Here is a 6,317-nt window from a genome sequence, read left to right as displayed (position 1 = left end):
AATATAGCTGATGTTTCATTTTCCTTTTTTTATTGTTTAAACTATAAATTGACAAAAGTACAGTCACAAAAATCCCAGGGTAACGTTGGTGGGTGACAAGCCAATATATATATACAAGTCCAAAACCATTGAACACACTGAAAAAACATTGCTTACCCATGCTAACCCGTGTAAATATAAGATTTATGGATAAAATATCCTTGTAGTTAGCTATAACATAAGCTAATTGATGGAAGTATTACTATTTAATATTAGGTATTACAAAAGATATCGAGATATTAGATGAATTATTTATCCATTTAATATAACTTTGTCTAACTTATTCGTAATTAGTTTAAAGAACCTTGCCTTGACTTACGATAAAGACTAGCTAACGGTCAAGTGAGGTCTTACAAGCTTTAGTGGGTAATCTATATATCGGCATTGTCTCAATAAATAATCGTTAAGATTTAGCCTGGAGTTATATATTTTATGACCACATTAGTTATTATTATGTAGATTGTGTTCAATAAAGTGTTATTAAGTTTAACAACAATAATTTATATTTATAATTGACCTGTTAATTTGTTATCACTCCTGAATAAACAAACAAGACATTTATAAGAGTACGTCAAGGACAGATAAAATAAATCATAAACAATGTTGTGCAGTTAGACAATTTTAATAATTACTATCTCGCAAGATCTCTGGTAGTTTTAGAATACCAATTGTTTAAATAGACAACTAAAACACGATTAAAACTAGTAAGATATGTTTTGGAGGTTAATTAAGATACGACAATATTTTAAAGAAAAATATTTACAACTGTTCCTATTATTTATTAACTAAATTTATAATAAATCACGAAACATATTCATTACTTACTTTACAAGCCTTCGAGTGGTGAATAAAGAATTATTTCCAGGGTATTTAGGAGTAATTTTGGAAATAACTTCTTGAAAAGAAAAGACTGTCGAGAGTACTGTCTGAAAAGCGGCATCTTATGTCAATCGCTATGTACCCAGCAGCTGTAAACGCCCTCTCACACTCGCACTGTTTAGTGTGTATTTAATACACAATATAGTGTGTATTTCTTTTTTTGTGAGTGACTCTTATATATTTCGCAGAAATACCTGAAGGACTTTCACGTGCTCTCAGAGTCTCTTCTGATTCCTATTGAAGAGTCGTATTGGTTTTTATAGCAGATAATTGATCTTAGTTTTCTGTTGCGTTGTAATCTCATAAACTCGACATCATTAAAAGGCTATCTGACGATATAAGCGTTTGTTATAATTTTTTTCCATATGAAATATTTTCTAGGCAAGTGAAAGATTTTCATTAGAATTACAGGGATTTTCAAAAATTATAACGCTGCGGTTGCATTTATTAGACGCTCAGAGAGACCCTTCGTTCTCTTCGTTCATCGAAGAGATTAACTTTTCCGATACTACTGCCACTTAATCTCGTTAATACTACTAGATCTCATCATTTTACGTTTCGGAATTGTTCTCAAAAATGGCACGAGATCGGCATTGTGGACATTACTAGTTATGAACAAATATTAAATAAATCATCTTAAATTAGACATTCGACTTTATACCAACAAGGAGAACAATAATGAAATTATTCTTTGAAACAAATTGCTAATATAGTTATTGTGATTTGTGATAATACATCTGTAACGGATTTAAACGCCAAATTATTACATTAGAATTCGTTTCGAGTGTTCTCGGTCTAATACATAACATTGGTTGGAAAAGATCGCTCGAAAGCGGTAAGGCCGACAGTTGCGCTCATTTTCATTTAATCATGTCAGTTGAATTATATTTCTGTGTGCAACGAAGCGTTAATAAATAAATAAATAATTCATCCGTTACAGAACTTTTATTTGAAATCACAATAACTTCATCTTAAGTTTAATATGAAACTACGAGACTGAACCAAAGACAATTTTATTTTGATTTCTTTAATACAATTTGAAATATAATACAATAACAGTGTTACCATTGCAATAAGTTAAATAACAGGAATATGTTATAATGAAATAAGGAGAACAAGTTATACGGATGTGGGAGTTAACTCAATAAAGAGCGTTCGCGTAACTCAATAGCATGCCTACTGAGACGCTAGATGCTTATACTGAAACATTTGTATAGTTTCAAATAGGCTGTCCAGACACGGACAGTGTAACTTGAAGTTAATGTATTTGATGTCAGCCGATATCGTTACGTCTATAATGTTACTTAGCTAGAGCATCCTTTGGAGCTGGGATATAAAAACTATGTATCACACAAGTTATTCGTTATTTTGAGTTACTGATAGAATTTTATCCAGTAAATAAATACAAGTGAGTTTTTTAAATTTCAAAGAATTAGATAAAAGATAAAGGTAGAATAATAAAGTAGTGCAAGTATCTCAACTATCAGATGAGAGAAAATTCTTCAGCTTTATAAAGCCTTAACTTAGGTATTGTCAACTCAAGGTCGTGAAAGTGGGCCGTCGAATGTTCTCACGGAATGAGGTTACGGATGCATACATAAATTTTATGGTAAATCATGTTATTAACGATATGAGTTGACTATTTTCATTAATTATATTGCTGGCAGATTTACATATAAATCTAAATAAATATATGGTAATGTATGTGTAATGGGAACCCAGTTGAACATCACAAGTTTTGACAGTCGTCCTTCATTGTTGAAAGAGTACTCGCCATACTTTGACTAAGATCTTGTTTTCCGCCTCTCGTTTTAAATATTGCAAAATCAAAATATATTTGCTTCCAAATAATGGCCAATCTAATCTACGCTTACTTCCTTAATCCGAATTATTTTTTATAAAAATAATTGATTCAATATAAATATAAAATAAATCAGTGGCGCTACAAGCTTTTTAAGCCTCGGATTTATGTATGTTTCATGATAATTTGTCAATCTAATAGGCAAGTCACGTGTGTAGGTGACACACGTCACACCTCCTGTGCCTGAAACACGCCGTCGACTTTTTGGGTTTTCTCACATTTGGGTTGCGTTAAATGAGCAAATAGAAAGCATGTCCATGTGCGTCTACGCTGAAGCCACTAGGCCAACATTGCTTTTTCATTAAAAAAAGCAATATTGCTTTTTTTATACAGTATGATTACATATTTTATGATTGCAGGGCGCGTAGATCCGTAGATCGTAGAGCGTGGCTACGTAACATTACGACGCAATATTTAGCGTCTTACATTTATTTAACTTATTAGTTAATTATTTACGTCCCCGAACATTTGCTGAAGTCTAAAGCATGAATTTTTGAAGAGAAAATGATTGGTTTCAATAATATTATACTAAATAAATAAGTTATATATATATATCGTTAATCATTGAGTGAAACTACTTTAACTTAACTATTGTACGTTAAAGGTTTCTTCCCCTTTATTCATATTACCTAAAATACTAGTTTGTCTCTTTTCACTTATTTTTTTCTTTTGTTGTATCACAGTGTTAACAAAATTTGACAGAAAGAGACGAATGTAAGTATTTAATTATTTCGTAAAAATAATTCGAAGCCTAACACAAAAATCGTATTATTTATGTACGTATAGAAAAGGGCATAAATAATTATCGCATATCAAACTTACCTGCTCTTAGTTCAATCAAGCCAATTTACACCCAACACGTGATTATTAATATGGTTAAAACGCAATAAACGGTGGATTAATCCCGTTAACCCTGTCGCTAAGAGCTATTTGATTAACACTCGAGCGACCATTCTATCCATTTCATTGGCATATTTACTTACTTTTAAAATCTTTCAATGCACCGTGTGTGTTAAAATTCATTGGTAGATTATGTCCTTTGAATGTGTAATGCAACGTTTACCCAACTGGGCATGATGCAATAAAACTCAGCCTCGTTCATTCTCACTATTCACTTATCGTTCATTCTCACTATACACTTAGTAGCCTAGTACATTAGCGCGCTTATCAGTGAAGTGTATACAAGAAAACTAGCTACAGGTTTAAGATAAAAAATCGACGGCGTCTGTTAAGTACATAAGGTTAATTCAGGCAGGATTATAAATAGAAATTTCAAGAAAACAGCTTATCTTGTTACTACTGTTTGTATGCAAATAAATTTCATTATATGGTTCTAGAAACAAACAATTATAAGTATAGACTATTTAGTGGAAAAATCATATTATATAAGAGTATAAGGCTTTGATCATTTTCTTAGGAAGCTATGACAAGTTATCCGGAACTACAGAGCCCCAATCTCACGCTTCGCTTAAACCTTTCTGACCGGAAAAACGCTTTGCCGACGCTATCTCCAACTTTCAGACGCAGTTTCTTAGATTTATCTTCTTTTTTTTAAAGGAGCACAGTACAATTTGAATGTAAATTTTCTTGAAAAATATTTCATTAGAATAAATGCTGCTATCGTTTTACTTTACTTTTAGCTAATAGATAAAAATGATTAACTTATTTAAGTCCTCTTTAGGCATATTAATATAACATAAAATGTAGAAAGGTGAGAAGAAACTGTGATTTAACAAAACAACACAAATATCAAGTTCCATTTTATGCCAAACAAAATATGTAACACATAGCTTGGTTGAACTCCCGAATATCGGAAAAAATACTACTGGTTTTGGTTGGGGATAGACAAGGTGGCGACTGTATAATGTATTAGGTCCCGCTAAAATTATACAACTCAGAAAAATACTTATGACAAAGTAAAACGCGTTATAAATTCACTTCAAGTGATTTCAACTACTCTCCGTGACTATCTTGTCAACCTACACTTAATTTGAATTTAGAATAGAATTAGTCACAGATTTAATTGAATCTGTAGTAAATTATCTAGTATCTGCATTTGACCAAGCCATATATGTCACTATGATAAGTCAAAGCTGTCAAAAACAGTTGAAAATTAATGGAAAGTCCAACTAAATATATTTTTCTAATAAATTACTAAGCCAAATTATGAATAACTTAAAAACCACACCACCGTTTCCTGAAGAACTTTATCCAACCAAAGATTTCAAAGTTACCGATAATCACAATATCCCTCGAGAGGTGTTCAGAAATAATACCACGGCAGTCGAAGTTATTGTAAAACAAGTTGGAAACAAAAATAAAACCAATCCTCTTGTAAATAAAAATACTAACGATGAACTTCACAATTTATATGCTGATATAGATATATTACAAAACGAAGTTATTAACGTTAAAAGGCACCTAGAAGAAACGAAGAAATGCTTTCAAATAGTCTTATATGAATTTAAAAAACAATTAGAGGTAGCAAATCAAAGAGATCTAAGAAGGCAAACAAAGAACGTGCTTATGCAGTTAGAGAAAGAAAAACTAAAGACCTTATTGGACTCAAAGTCAAATTTAGTTGTGAAACTGAAGAAAGAACTACTTGGTATGAGACGTTTATTAAAATTTGTTATAAAAGGTATCCAATATGCACCCGAGATCGATAGTGACTGTGATTATGGTGAATTTGAAAGAGAGCTAAAACGGTGTGCTTCTTTAAAGAACACTAAAGCCTTCGATCTAGACTGCTTAACATTTGATAGCTTACTTTAATGTATAAATTAACAACTTTGTTTTAAACGAGTTTCGTCTATACATTAAACGATTATAAGAAAAAAAATTACATGAGTTAACTACCCGTTAGCCGCCACACTTTCGATTTGCTAAAAATTGATGCCGTCAAGTCGAGAAGGAGATAATCCTGAAGTGCAAGCTATCCGAGCCGTGCATATAAGACGCTAACCGGGTCGCATTGTGACCGGGTCACCCGGTTGTAGCAAACGGTACCCGGGTTACCCACCGGGATTGACTCGACTTCGCTGGATCATTTAACTTATTTACAAGTAGGGGTTTTCATACCTCTCAGTACTTTATTTGCTAAACCTGCAACCTTTTTCAATAGCGTGATGTATTTTAAGGTTTAGATGTAGAGCTTACAATTAAATTGGCTATGATATAAAATGAATAATAAATATTTTAGTGGTTGTAAAATGTAATTGACTGTTTTGTATGCTCTAAGATTCAGCGTGTGATTTATAATTTTTGTATTCAATCCAATAAATATTTACTCATAAAAAGGCTAACGCATGCAAACAGACATTTTGCCTGTTTGTGTACTTGACATTGAATTTATGAATTAAAGTATATTTTACACTTGAATCCTTTGAGACTATACATTTTTATTATACCATAAAAAGCATATAATCTGCCCATAAAGGCGATCAATTCATTTACTTTTTCAAAATCCACATTCATTTGTTTTACAAAGTACACCGTGTTACCATATTTTCAAACATATAAAGTGTGCATTGGACTT

This window comes from Pieris brassicae, chromosome 11, assembly GCF_905147105.1.
Source record: "Pieris brassicae chromosome 11, ilPieBrab1.1, whole genome shotgun sequence".
Taxonomy (NCBI): domain Eukaryota; kingdom Metazoa; phylum Arthropoda; class Insecta; order Lepidoptera; family Pieridae; genus Pieris; species Pieris brassicae.
The sequence above is the reverse complement of the archived record's forward strand: the minus strand, read 5'-3'. Positions refer to the sequence as shown.